Here is a 15,612-nt window from a genome sequence, read left to right as displayed (position 1 = left end):
TTGACATTTCATCGTTTTTGGTTAGAGGACTAGATTTTGATGTTATTTCCTTGATGTTGCATTATTTTTAATTAGGGGATTATATTTATTTTACCATTTTATTGAGATTTTATTGTTTTTATTAGAGGTTTAAATTCGGTATATTATTTTCTTCACATTTTATTTTGTAAGATTACATTTTTCACATTATTTCCATTATTATATGACACCTATTCGATGCCGAAAGTAATATCGCAAAATCAAATTAACGTACAAAATTAAGTAAGTGCTATGATGACAAATTTTTATAACGCCCTGTCGTGCAATCAATTAAATCTCTGCACATACAGTACTTCTGCAAAATTATCTTGCATTGGAAAATTCCTTTTATTTGCAGTCGCTATTATTAGATACTCTATTTAATATGTGTTATATTAAAATTATGAAATCTGCGGTAATTTTATTAACGGAGAGAACCGATTTTTTTTTAAATACAGTGACACCACTGGATACTGTTACCCAATACTCTTTCTTGTCATTTAATTTTTAGATTTCGTATAGTGACATGCTAAAATGTCTACAATGATTAATACAGAAATCTTAATTACTGAGATCGAAAAGCGACCTTCTCTGTTCAATATGACATTGTCAGAGTACAGTGATAGAAATCTGAAGATAAAATTGAGGGAGGAAGTTTTTGAAGTGGATGTTCCGGGGCTGGAATGATTTGGAAACCAATGAAAAAAAATCTCTCAAACCAAGATATATTTGATGAAACTGACATTTTTATAAACGCTGACTAATGAGTGGATGCACCCAAAATCACCTTAATTTGGTTTTCTTGTCGATAATACCTAACGAGATGCATGCCAACAAAATGAAATCCATTATGACAATTCAGTCTTTCTGCAACAGTTTCCAGTCAGTGTGCTTATATCAACAATCGCCTGTAGACGCATCTCTGCAACATTATAAAAAGTCTTCTGTCTGCATGTATTCTAATAATTAAAAGTAGTTTTTATGTGATGATCGGATACAATGAGTAGCTTAAACCGGTCTAGCAAGCCAGCTTCAACGGCTTAGGGGATCATCATCCGATGTCATTAAACGTAAATATTAATTTCATTAAAGATCGAATCGTATTTAGCTTTAAACCTTACCCTTCTTGAAATATCTACGTAAAGATTAATTTTTTGGTCCTACAGAATTTATCTGTTATGGTAACAATTTTATTTCCAAAAGATTTCATTGTTTTTTCGTTATGGGATTTCATTTTTCATACCAATATCGTATGCTACTGCCCTTTCTTCAGATTCACTAAAAGTAGCCTGATCGTCAGCAAATAAAATAACGTTTAAAATTTAACTTTTAATTTATTAATCTCTGCCAGTGTTTAGTACTGAGGTTGTCAATAAATGCGTCAAATTCCGGACAGCGGAGGATTTATTTTTAGTAGCGGTACTTTTTCAAAATTATTTTTAATCAACTCTTCTTGTTGTGTCTGTACACAAGCCTTGGACAGATTGCACTTTCTAAATAACTTAAGTAGAAAATCGCCTATTTTTCATTATGCCAAAAGCATTTACTTCCCGATGTTCTTGTCGAACGCCTTTACATGATCTATGAATATCATACAAATTTGCTTTCTTGACTATTCCTTGTGAGCCGCAATGAAATGGCGTTACGTCCGGCATCAAACCTGAAATCGGGTCGTAAAGGAGCTGGCTCAATTGACAGCTGTATGAAATTAGCCGGAACATGGCGACAGCCGGATTTCAGCGGACTGTGGACGCCTTTGTGATGCGAAACAGAGCCGACCTTTCATGCATGACGCGGATGACATCATCTCGTCAGCAGTAACATTCTGCTGAAGTATTTCAGGTGACACTGAACCGCCACGATTCAGGTTGTTAACAAATTCCTTGATTTTGTATCTCCGAGTTCATTGGACCCGCCTGAAAGCTGCGAGCTTGGTGAAAGCTTCTTAGACTCGTTACTCAGTTCAAAGGTATTTCAGGACGATCTCGGTCATTTCACACAGGTTCATTGATTCGACGCGTTGCCAGGTGTGCAAGTACAGCAGTGCGTGTCTCCAGCTGCATTCTCTGTCACTCTTCACTTGTTAATATCATCATTTACGCATATTACGTTGTGTGAAAACTTACTTCCAAAATGTTCACTACTATCTTCATAACTGCGTGATAGAGGAATGAGGAAGTTTTCCTTAAAACGTAAACCCTGGCTTGCTTTCTGATCTTAACCTGATACTTACTTACTTACTGGCTTTTAAGGAACCCGGAGGTTCATTGCCGCCCTGACATAAGCCCGCCATCGGTCCCTATCCTGAGCTAGATTAATCCATTCTTTGTCATCATATCCCACCTCCCTCAAATCCATTTTAATATTATCTTCCCATCTACGTCTCGGCCTCCCCAAAGGTCTTTTCCCTCCGGCCTCCCAACTAACACTCTATATGCATTTCTGGATTCGCCCATACGTGCTACATGCCCTGCCCATCTCAAACGTCTGGATTTAATGTTCCTAATTATGTCAGGTGAAGAATACAATGCGTGCAGTTCTGTGTTGTGCAACTTTCTCCATTCTCCTGTAACTTCATCCCTCTTAGCCCCAAATATTTTCCTAAGCACCTTATTCTCAAACACCCTTAACCTATGTTCCTCTCTCAAAGTGAGAGTCCAATTTACCTTTTTTATTAGATTTTCCCGATTTCTAGCGCATAAAAATAAACATTTTCCCGATTTTTTGCACATAAAATAAGTATGTTCTCGATTTTTAGCACATAAAAATAAACATTTTCCCCGATTTTTAGTACATAAAAATAAATATTTTCTCGATTTTTAGCACATAAAAATAAACATTTTCCTGACTTTTAGCACAGAAAATAAATATTTTCTCGAATGTAGCACATAAAAATAAATATTTTCCCGATTTTTAGCACATAAAAATAAACATTTTCCCAATTTTTAGCACATAAAAATAAATATTTTTCCGATTTTTAGCACACAAAAATAAACATTTTCCCGATTTTTAGCACATAAAAATAAACATTTTCCCGATATTTAACGCATAAAAATAAATATTTTCTCCATTTTTAGCACATAAAAATTCCGAGCCCTAATTTAAATATGCTAAATGAATAAAAATTCACTTAAATAATAAAAAAACTTCTGCACAAAACATGTCAGACAAAATAGCAAATCAGCCTACATCTAAATATCGATTATAAGAAAATTCCGCATGATAAAATGCTCTGGTAATTGCTAGTAGTTTGCTTTTCGTTGATGAAGAATGTTCCTCCTTTTCAAAATGTCAAGAACTGTGTTCTTTTCAACCAAACTTTTGGTATCTGACTCTTGACATTCTCTACAGATAAAAGATTTCGTTGAATTAAAGATAGTTGCTGTATGTACGGTAAGAAAAACTATCTGAGCAACTTTTTGTGGAGATAAATGTAATCAAACCAAGAATGTTAATTAAGTAAAGTGCTTGTAAGTTAGGAAGTAGTAATGTTCGTCGAAACAGTACAAATAATTGTTCATTTAATTTAATTCCGAACCGCACTTGTTTTTATTGTACCGTTCAACATACATTCTCTGGTCACTGAAGATCATTGCTTCCATGTCTGTTGAGTCAGTCTGTCAAACAGGACCGGATTGTCTTTAAGAACTGAGCTTCTGAGATTTCCTAGTTATAAATAATTTCTCCGTTTCCTATGTCCTGTGTATTGTCCGGAAACTTACTGATTGTTCCTGACCAGGGAAACGCCTGGAATCTATACAAATTGCATCACTTGAAAGACAGAGAAGAAGACTAGCCAAAAGGCATATACGGAGAGATTCCAGGAAAAGTCACAATAGGTCGTTGATATGTAGAAGCTTAGTTTTTAAAGTCAATCTGACGCTGTTTGTTAGACTGACTCAACAGGCATGGAAGCAATGATCTTCAGTGACACGCGCATATATATTTAACGGTACAATAAATACAAGTGCAGTTCGGAAATATATTGATTGCACCTTCTAGGCCTATATTGGATGATATGTTCAAAAGCATGGTTGGAACTTCCAGTAAAAAACTGTAAACAAGGCAACAAAGATTAACTCATGCTCTCGAAAATGTTTGAAATATTTAATTTTTTATGTATTTGCAATATAAGCAACTAAACGATATTACATAAATGAAGGCAGTGAAAAGGCAGCTGAAATTACCAAACCGGCTTTGGAGAAAAACGTTTGGGGGATCAGGTTTCGTACTACTTTTATTCGTGATAATAGAGTGTGTTTTATAAGGACTTTTACTTACTTACTTACTTACTTACTTACTAGCTTTTAAGGAACCCGGAGGTTCATTGCCGCCCTCACATAAGCCCGCCATTGGTTCCTGTCCTGAGCAAGATTAATCCATTTTCTATCATCATATCCCACCTCCCTCAAATCCATTTTAATATTATCTTCCCATCTACGTCTCGGCCTCCCTAAAGGTCTTTTTCCCTCCGGCCTCCCAACTAACACCTATATGCATTTCTGGATTCGCCCATACGTGCTACATGCCCTGCCCATCTCAAACGTCTGGATTTAATGTTCCTAATTATGTCAGGTGAAGAATACAATGCGTGCAGTTCTGCGTTGTGTAACTTTGTCCATTCTCCTGTAACTTCATCCCTCTTAGCCCCAAATATTTTCCTAAGCACCTTATTCTCAAACACCTTAACCTATGTTCCTCTCTCAAAGTGAGAGTCCAAGTTTCACAACCATAAAGAACAACCTGTAATATAACTGTTTAATAAATTCTAACTTCCAGATTTTTTGACAACAGACTGGATGATAAAAGCTTCTCAACCGAATAATAACAGGCATTTCCCATATTTATTCTGTGTTTAATTTCCTCCCGAGTATCATTTATATTTGTTACTGTTGCTCCAAGATATTTGAACTTCTCCACCTCTTCAAAAGATAAATTTCTAATTTTTATATTTCCATTTCGTACAATATTCTCGTCACGTGACATAATCATATACTTTGAAGAAATATAGATTTATATCCATACCGAAGTTATACCAATGTTTTGAAATGGTATAATTCTGCAAAACATTTCAAGTGTAATGCACGTAGCACTACAATACGCAATACTGTCGGTTCCATCAGCAAGTAAGGGAAGCGAAGGGAACCTACATGTTGTATCCGCTACCAAGAGTTAGTCTGCCGGACTGAATAAGGCGTTATGTCCTTGGTAACGGTCCTAAAATTAAGGTTCCTATTTTGTTGTGTCCCTTGATAATGAAGTCGACACGGGGTTCTAAAACAACGACACTGTGGAAACCCTCGAAGTCTTACTGCCAAGTTACATTACTTTCTAGGAAGAATTTTGAAAGTCCTGAATTTGCTATATATGTTTATAATCGTTGTGTTTCATTTGTTTCAGATCCAGTTCTCATAATCCAGTTGCTTACCTGAAGTTTCTTCGGTGAACTACGGAAGTTAGTAAGTTACGAAACTTCTCTAAAAACTCTGTCTGCTCTTAGTTTGGGTCCTAACACAAACATTAACCACGTGCCGGTGACCGCAAGACACTATATTCACAGAAAAGTAGTGCTTACTCTAAATCACGTACAAATGAAGAACAAACTTCTTGCTAGGCTTACAGATCTGGTTTTTGGCGAATGGATACAATTTGTTAGTTTACATTAAGACCAATAATCTAACCAGTCGTTTTGCTATCGTATGGGTTTATTGTGATGAGACCCTCGGATTCTACTTTGTTCAGAAATGCACACATCGTCTGGTGACCTTAAATATCGATGTTTTTTTTTTTTTTTTGTGAAAATAAATAGTATTTGTGATTTCATAATCACTGAGAAGTATGGTTACAGGAGATGCACTGTTAAACACTTTAAAACTTAGCAAACCAAAAGACTCATTATTTCTTCCTCGTTAACATGTCTCTCAGATCACACGTACGTAGTATGTGGTGGTGAATTCTACAATTCACAACCGCCGTCTTTGAAGATCACATTACCATTAACTTTTGTTTCACAGCTGACATAATTTCAAAGCAATGGTATTTTATCTGTATTCAAACGATCTGTGTATGATGCAAATATTGTTTACCATTACTACCCTACTACAACTACTAAACTACTACCACTATTACTACCGCTATAACTATTATACTACTACGACTATCATCAAAACAACTACTACTATTGCTATAACTACACCACTACAACCTCTTCTACCACCAATGCCACCACTACTACTACTACTACTACCGCTATAACTACTGCACTACTACTACAACTATCATCGAAACAACTACTACTATCGCTATAACTACACTACTACAATCACTACCATTAACTTTACTATCACCACCACTATTACTATTGCTATAACTATACACTACTACTATCGCCACTATCATCAAAACAACTACTATTATCGCTATAACTACACTACTACAATCAGTACTATTAACTCTACTACCACCACTTTCACCACCACTATTACTATTGCTATAACTATACACTACTACTACCACCACAGCAATCAAAACAACTATTACTATCGCTATAACTACACTACTACAATCGCTACTACTAACTCTACTACCACCACTTCCGCCACCACTATTACTATTGCTATAACTATACACTACTACTACCACCACTATCATCAAAACAACTACTATTATCGCTATAAGTATACTACCACAACCACTACTATCTCTACTACTAGTACCACTACCACCGCCACTACTACTATCAAAATAACTACTACACTACTACTACCAACTTTATCATGAAAACAACTACTGTCGCTATAACTACACTAACATAACCACTTCTATTATTTCCACCACTACTAAACCTACTATCGCTATAACTAAAACACTACTACTACCACTATCATAAAAAATTGCTACTATCGCTATAACTACACTATCACAGCCACTACTATCTCTACTACTAGTACCACTACCACCGCCACTACTACCATCAAAATAACTACTACACTGCTACTACCACCACCATTACTACTACATTATTACTGCTACCACCAACACCACTACTACTATCTCTGTAACTACTACACTACTACCACGAACATCACTAGTGCTATCGCTGTAACTATTTTACTGTTAGATCTACAATTACTACTCTACTACCAATACTGTCACTACTAGTACCAGTACCATCACAAGTACCACTATCATTACTACTACCACTACTATTACTAATACTACCATTAGCTCCACTACTACTGCTACCACTACCACCACTTCTATCACTACTACAATTAATAATACTACACAAGAATTACTACTAGAACTAACACTCCATTACTACTAGTAGGCCTACTACTACTAGAACTACTACCAGCACCACTACTGTTACTAATACTACTATCATTATTATTATTACTACTACTACTACTACTACTACTGATCAGGCAACACTTGAAGAGCCATTGGTGGTTCGCGTATCGTAATTTGAGAAACGTTGCTGTACATTAATCAAATTGGAGCAAGTTTCACGTAGCACATCGACTGCGAATGCCCACCATTGCCTGTGGTATATTGGTACCTATCGCCGTGCTCTTCTGCAGAGACGCGAATAGTGTTGGAAGTCTTGACAAATGTAACTCTGTAAATAATAAATAGCCTTCCTTCGAGTCAAACGCCCTCCAGATTACAAAATTGCCCAGAGATAGAGAGCGGATTGAGAGTTGAATCTCCTCCAAATTACATTAAGCTTGTTGTCTCAATTGGCGGTCCACTTTATAATGCTCTTTGCTACGGCGGATCCGCCAGTGCTGGTTCGTGGGCAATAGCGGTGTGCGAAGCAAGGGTTCTCAGTTAACCAGTCACTCAACCGTTTCTTGCACTTTTGGATATTGGGTATCAGATACCAACGCTTTTAACTAAACCAGAGGTGCAGCCGTAGCTCAAGGGCAACGAGCTGGACTCTGCGCGTGAGTTAGAATCTCTTTCGGTCTGTGCTTGGGAAATCATCGTGCTCGCAAAGGAATTTCATTATTTAGGTCTAATTGGTACAAGATTGATGGTGCAACATTTTAAATTAACAGTCATCATCATTAGCTTCATGGATTGGACCCTTTGATCCATTTCTTCTCCAAGATTTATAGCTGTTCTCGCCAGCGTTTCTTAGGTCTTCGAATTCTTCTTTTTTCCTGTGGTTTGTACTTGTATGATTTGTAATGGGATTCGGCCTGTTGACATTCTCTCTAAATGTAAATACCAGTTTGTTCTATTCATCTTATTTTTTATAATATCTACAATAGAGGAGGCAAGACCTGTTCTGTGACCTGATCATGTGCTGTGGGTATATCACCAATGAGAATGGAGGGGAAAAGATAGGATTTAGTCTGAGATGAACTTCCGTGTCGGTAGATTCGTGTAATATTAACCATCATGAAACAAACTCTCTTTCTGATGGCTTATTCTTTCCTCTCTCGCAGAGCTCACATGCCAGATCTAGCTTCCTCGTATATATGTATGTATTTATTCGACGATCAAAAGAAATTGGGGAACCGAGTTATACCTCTATGGAGGAAGCAGAGAAGACAGACTGGGCTTAACCTGGTTTCGTCTAGGAGCGTGGATGGCACTTAAAATCGTCAACGAAGAGAGGGCGAGAATATGTCCTCTTTGCGGTAGAGGCGAGACATCACACCATATTTTATCGGAGTGTGAAGCCACAGAAGCTCCGAGGAAACAATTCCTGCCAGAGTCCTTCATTACATATAGCAGGGGGCACTTGGCAACATACGATGTGTTAAATAACGCTAAATTCTGTGAGAGTGTGGGAAAATTTATGGCAAAAGTTCGACAGCCGAGAGTGGAACTGCCCAAGGGGGAGGGGGCCGAGGAAATAAGGGGAAGAATTATTTATTAGTTTTGTAATGAGTAGTATTAACAGTGAGCGAATGAGGTAATTAGGGGATAATGTTCTTTTTGTATTTATTGTGTTTTTTTCTATTTGTTTGGTTTTTTATTGCGTGTGTATATGTTTTTTTATGTATTAGCCTTATATATGTTTCACTGTGTTTTTTTCTTTCATATCTTACATTTATTTTATTTGTATTATTTTTGTGAAATTTGGTATGAAGTTATATTAGTTGTAATTGTGATAATTAATGATAACGGTAGTAATAATAATAACTGTTGTTTTACTATTTTATTATTAGTAGTATTATTTTTGTTTTGTTTGAAGATTCAAACTGTGCATAGTTATAGCACGAATGGCCGTACGGGCTCGTGCGAAGGATCTTGTGTACATGAGTTTGTATAATTGTGTATCAATAAATGCACTTCATTCATTAATTATTTATTTACACTACAAATGGACAAACACCCGTGGCAGTGGTAACTTAATTACACAGAATAATTAACCTACAATTAATATTTTCTTATTTTTATTTTTTTTCTTTTACTGTAACACTTGATTTATTATACATTTCTTTGTCGCCAAATTTTAGAAACAGTAGGATGTGTTTGAGAGAGCGAGAGAATTAGAGTCAGGTGATATTGTTTATTTTAAATTTGTCCCCATTTTATCAGTAGATGTGAAAAAAAGCCTTTCCTTTGTACAAAGCTTTGTTAATTGCCGATAGACAATTATTTACATTTGGAAATTTGCACAAGGCATTCATTATACATTGCAACTCGGGTCTCATAATATAGATACAATGAAAGTTTATAAAAATAAGTTAGCATTTTCTGTTTTGAATAAAATGTATATACCTTGAAACTCTGTTATATAGTGCAATAAAATTATTGTTACATTTCATATCATTGTTTTTCATAACTTTTTGATTTATATTTCCGATAGGAAATCTGTTTTTTTTTTTTTTTTTTTTCCGAATAAGGGAAAATGTCGGATAATGCAGAATAACAATCCCTTAAATTTCACTTTTTTCTCTTCTAGTTGTCATTGTAGGTATAGCTTGTACCTACAAAGTAAACTATAACAGATATTAAAGTTTGTTATAGCAGATTTTTTTTATATTACAGAGCATCTTATTGGAATTTTTAGGTCATAAGTAAATATTTTATATTGCATATTTTGGTGATTTTTAGGGCATAAAAATTCTAGCCCTAACGATGATGATTATATATATTTTGTTTTGTATTATATAGCACAATTTGACATAATTCTGACAACTGTAATTGGGATTTATCCCTGTTGTTGAGAGAAGAGATAATTTGTATTAACAAAAGGGTTCGATAGATCGGCCTACTAATCAATTCATAAAGAATAATCATTAAAAACAATTCTGTAACAATTTGAAAGAGAAAAATATTACGATAAATGATAACGAAAACATAGGAAAATCATTTACAATAAAAGTTTGTTGGGTACAAATGATTACTAATTATAGCTAAGGATGATTTTAACACATGAGATCCTATGGCATCAATCGTTGCATCAGAAATTTTAAATTGTTTAAGTTGATTTAAAATTTCTCGTGGGATCGTGCCACGGGCACCGAACATGAGCCCAAAAACTGTCCAATGTGTGATGTGGTAAATAAATAAATAAATAAATAAATAAATAAATAAATAAATAAATAAAAAACATTTTTACAGTGCTTAGCCTGTTAGAACAATCTTCTTTCACTTCGTGCTTAGCCCTAATTGTATGGTACACGTACATTCCTCTCATAGAGACTGTATATGTGTGAGAGAGAGAGGCGGTTCTTCCTTGTCTTTCATTGCCAAGTCAACTGTTAGCACCCTTTCACTACTAACGACAGGTAACTTCCGTTTGCCGAGTTCAGTTTTCAGTTCATGCCCACGTTTGCACTAATCAGATTTTGCAACGCTGCAGATTTACTTTTCCTGGTGATTCAACTCCACGCTTCAAAAATCCAGACAGTATACTAAGGTCAGGGATTTTACCTTTTTTTTTTTCAAGGTCGGCTTGCAACAAGTTATGCAACATGCATCGTACCACCCTGTGATTCATGTTACTCGGGAGAGAAAGAGGAAACTCCTGGAATAACGGAGTGATCTTGTTTCGTAGAAATTGAGGATATGTATATATTGTGTCGGTTTGCAAATCACCATTGCTGTGTTTACAGCATGCGCATGAAGATGAATAATGCAATTGAAGAGTATTACATGTAAGTTGAAATAGTATTACTCATCCGGGGTTTTCGACTACAAGAATAGGTTCACTTCCTGCAAACATACATTATTTTAACTCTTATGTGTGCTACATTTGCACACCTCTCTCCCCTATTACTTATTTGTTCGACCCCACAATCTTCTCGCTATCATAACTTAAATACTCGGTCACAGCACGATCTCTGCCGCCTGAAGGAGAGAGGATGGTATTTTTTAAATCTTTTTTCCTATTTGGTGTAAAATATTATTTTTTTTGTATATAGAGAGCTCATACTCAACGAAATAAAAATATTTTGAAAAAAAAAATTGGGGGGCCAAAATTTGAAAAAAAAATATACCCAATGCAGGATTGTACTAAAACCGATATATCTAAACCGTTTTAAAGATAGATTCAAACAATGTTTTGCAATGTATTTGCAAAAGCATGTTCTACAAACTGTCTATAACAGAATTTTGATATTACTCCCTACGTTTGTAAAATAAACAATTAAAATTTAATAACAATTTTCTGATTTCCTTTCTTGCAAACAAACGGACGTATTTTTTAAAATGAAATCAATTAACAAAATTCTGTTACAGAGAAAAGTTTCCTAAAGAATGTGTGTTCTAAATTTCATGCATGTATCTTTAATAGTTCAGAAATTATATCCATTTTTGTCTGGCAATGTAGCAAAAAAAATGAAGTTACTAGAAACCGATAAAAGCGGGCGTGTGATTTAAAAATCCATAGCGCAGGAAGTTTAAAAATGACGTGTCAACATCCGACAAGGGCACAGATACCCACAAAATGTTATGCAATGCATTCCACACATATAAAAGGGTATTTTAAAGAAAAAAAAATATTTTAAAATTTAATTTACCGGAAGCAACAATAAAAGTGGGCGAGTGATTTAAAAATCCATAACGCAGGAAGTTTAAAAATGGGACTCAACATCCGATAAGGGCACAAATACCCACAAAATGTTATGCTATGTATTTCACACATATCGCAGAGTATTTTAAAGATTTTTTTTTTAATTTACTCATTTTTCACCAAAAATACCATCCTCTCCCCTGAAGTCAAGGGCTGCCGAACTTTGATTTATTTTAAATATAAATTAGAAGAATATCTTATGATGAGTTGCCAGCACTAATGCGTTACAAATATTTAATGCAATGTATCCACTATGTTTATTTTTTGTTTCTTATGTTTATTGCGTACACTTAATTTAATCGTCTTTTTAATGTTATTATGTAAAAAGTATTTTCTTCTAATTTAATGCCCATTTTTTTTTACCGCAGCGTTCATTTTTGTGTATTATTTATTCAAATCTCTGTTTATGACTTTATTATGTAAATCGTGGTCATTTAACACCTAATACCACTATGTAGGTTAGGATAAGTAGGTTATTTTACGACGCTGTATCAACATCTTAGGTTATTTAATGCAATGTATCCACTATGTTAATTTTTTGTTTCTTATTATTATTGTGTACACTTAATTCTACACTTGTACACTTATGGTCTAGATATTAATGTAATAACTATGTAAGCAATTGTATTCAATTAGAATTAGAGCCTGGCTGGCGGAAGAGAAGGCCTACTGGCCTTAGCTCTGCCAGATTAAATAAATAAATTATTAAATTATTATTAATCATTAATTCAATCGCCTTTTTAATGTTATTATGTAAAAAGTATTTTCTTCTAATTTAATGCCCATTTGTTTACCGGAGCGTTCATTTTTGTGTATTATTTATTCAAATCTCTGTTTATGACTTTATTATGTAAATCGTGGTCATTTAAAACCTAATACCAATATGTAGGTTAGGTTAAGTAGGTTATTTTACGACGCTGTATCAACATCTTAGGTTATTTAGCGTCTGAATGAGATGAAGGTGATAATGCCGGTGAAATGAGTCCGGAGTCCAGCACCGAAAGTTACTTAGAATTTGCTCAAATTGGGTTGAGGGAAAACCCCGGAAAAAACCTCAACCAGGTAACTTGTCCCGACCAGGATTCGAACCCGGGCCACCTGGTTTCGCGGCCAGACGCGCTAACCGTTACTCCATAGGTGTGGACACCAATATGTATTCCACTATATATACTCATATATATTATTAATATTATTATTATTATTATTATTATTATTATTATTATTATTACTGCGTACTTTTTATTCAATCATCGGTTTCAGGTTTAATTATGTGAATCCTACTTGCTTGTAATTTAGTACCAATATATATTCCAATGTGTTTATTGTTGTTTTATTGAGTACATTTTATTCAATTATCGGCTTCTGATTTCATGTATTTGATTCTATAGTCGAGACGCTGTTATTCCCGGCGTGACTCCTCCTCTTTGCTTACGTCCTAGGAAGTGAAGGCTCTATAAGTCTAGGTAGGTAGTATCGTTCGCCATTTTTGTTCTTTCGTTGCCGAGCTACCAGACGAGGAATCTATTTGCCACACCGTTAAACATTATCATGTCGTAGCTCCTATGATAATAAATCAAACGCACTGTAATTCAGCAAATAATTGAGCGGCAAATAACGTCCTCGTGTGCTTTCTGCGAACGCCAACGAAAGAGCCAAAATGGCGGGCGATTATATTAAGTATTTATCGAGCCTTAGGAAATGCATAACGTCTTCATCAGCGAATCACAAGACGTACACGTTTAAGTGTAGCCGACCTACAACGCGATTGGCTGCCGGAAATTAGAGCGACGAGACTATAACAACGTTAATAAGTATTCCGCTGTGTTTATTTTTATTTTGTTAGGTAAATTTTTATTTAACTGCCTCTTTTGATATCATTATGTAAATCGTATCTGTATGTAATTACTTAAATCCGATTCAGTTGTATGTTCAACTATGTAAGCAAGTTTTAATCCTGGTTGAGTGTAAGAGAAGGCCTTACGGCCTTAACTCTTCCTGGTTAAATAAAGCCATTATTATTATTATTATTATTATTATTATTATTATTATTATTATTATTTGTTGAGTGAATATAAATTGTCAAAAAGGAACTGGAAGTGTAACAATATTTCAAGGATCATTGTATCGTCCGCGACCCTACAAGTGCAGCCGTGCTTTCGTATGAAGTCTTTTTAGGCATTTTTCTTCAGTTCGCAGCCTTGCCTGGTGCCACTAAGCATACCACGGTCATGCAGCGTCCACAGCTCTCGTAGATGGGTATAGTTCCACTGTGCGCCTAACTATCGCATGGGAAATGGAAATTATGGATGACTCAGCCGTAAGTGTCCAGCTGTGGATATATATGCGTGTGACAGAGACAGAATGCGTGGGAGGGGAGGAAGAGCGATCCGTCACTCATCGTCCTCCTCTCCTCCTCTCGTGAATTTAATATGTGACAAGTTTGTATACAGTGAGAGATGCGAATTAAGATTCTCACTGCAGTTCCGGTTTCAGGAACTAGAATCGCCTCCGACGACGTAAATGGAAACTCGGTCTCCTCCCGTCCGTCGCTCTCAAGGTTCGGCTCTTCATGGTAATCTAAACACAACTCACGTCTCACACTAACGAATCGTGGTGTAACAATTCTTAATTGAGAGGTCCCGGGTTCAGGACTCAAGGACGTTGTTCGTCATTCAGATATTATAGGTCTCCTAAAACGGGGATTGAGACGTTGAGGGTTCATGAAGTAATACCCCTACCACCGCCTTATTTTATATACAAGATTACACAGGAGATCTAAAGAAATACGGAAAGTTAAAACACAAAAATATATAAACACATAAACATTTTATACATGCTCGTAGAATCAATTTAACATTATATTATGCAACGAACCTACTGAGTGTTCAGTTCAAAGTGTGTCATGGCTCGCTGTATGTCGTATGTGGCTAGTCGTTGAGCCTAAAGAATTCAATCTTCCTACACTTCCGCAGAGGCATATTACCTATGTGCCAGAGAAGTTGCCTGGCAAGTACGGCGTTCATTCTGAAGAGTACTTACCGATACGTATGGTAATGCCGGTAGTGGCAGGAATGTGAACTGTTTGGAAACACCTACAGAGGTGAGCTTTTTTCTTACTGTCGGGTTATATGGAGAGGGTTAAGACGATTACTTACGTATTTGTTGACATTAACTTTTACGGTCAACATGGACACGGAGTATTTGATTTGTGTTGTGGAATGTTGCCGATGATAACAAATACCCTGCGTACGACTTGCCCGCACAAAACACAGTTCAAAGAGGTTATGGTAGCACGCAGACTTTAGACCGCCATCTGTTGCTACGACGTTCAAGTTATACCGTACACGTTCTCAAGTTCAGATTGAACGCCTTGATTAATAGGCAACTTCTCTGACATAAAAGCTGAAACTCGCTTCAAATCGCTGACTCACAATAGTGACGTCATAACACACTTTGAAATGAACACCCAGTATAATGATAATAATTAAGACTCGAGTATATTTATGAAACACTGTTTCATAATTTTCATATGAGTGTCTTAAATACCATTATAG

At 35.7% G+C, this 15,612-nt stretch overlaps 1 protein-coding gene across 5 annotated transcripts in view; it reads left to right on the top strand.

Moving 5' to 3' along the window:
- Window positions 1-15,612, top strand: part of LOC138699470 (peroxisomal leader peptide-processing protease) — a 525,434-nt gene that overhangs the window by 239,976 nt on the left and 269,846 nt on the right. For 3 of the 5 annotated variants that reach the window (XR_011332018.1, XM_069825374.1, XM_069825375.1), the window contains one exon: window positions 5,419-5,477. The gene's annotated coding sequence lies outside the window, so the exon portion shown is untranslated. The remainder of the gene's footprint in view (window positions 1-5,418; window positions 5,478-15,612) is intronic. The other 2 variants (XM_069825376.1, XM_069825377.1) reach the window with 1 other exon arrangement.

Source organism: Periplaneta americana, chromosome 5 (genome assembly GCF_040183065.1).
Source record: "Periplaneta americana isolate PAMFEO1 chromosome 5, P.americana_PAMFEO1_priV1, whole genome shotgun sequence".
Taxonomy (NCBI): Eukaryota; Metazoa; Arthropoda; class Insecta; order Blattodea; family Blattidae; genus Periplaneta; species Periplaneta americana.
The sequence above is the reverse complement of the archived record's forward strand: the minus strand, read 5'-3'. Positions and strand labels throughout refer to the sequence as shown.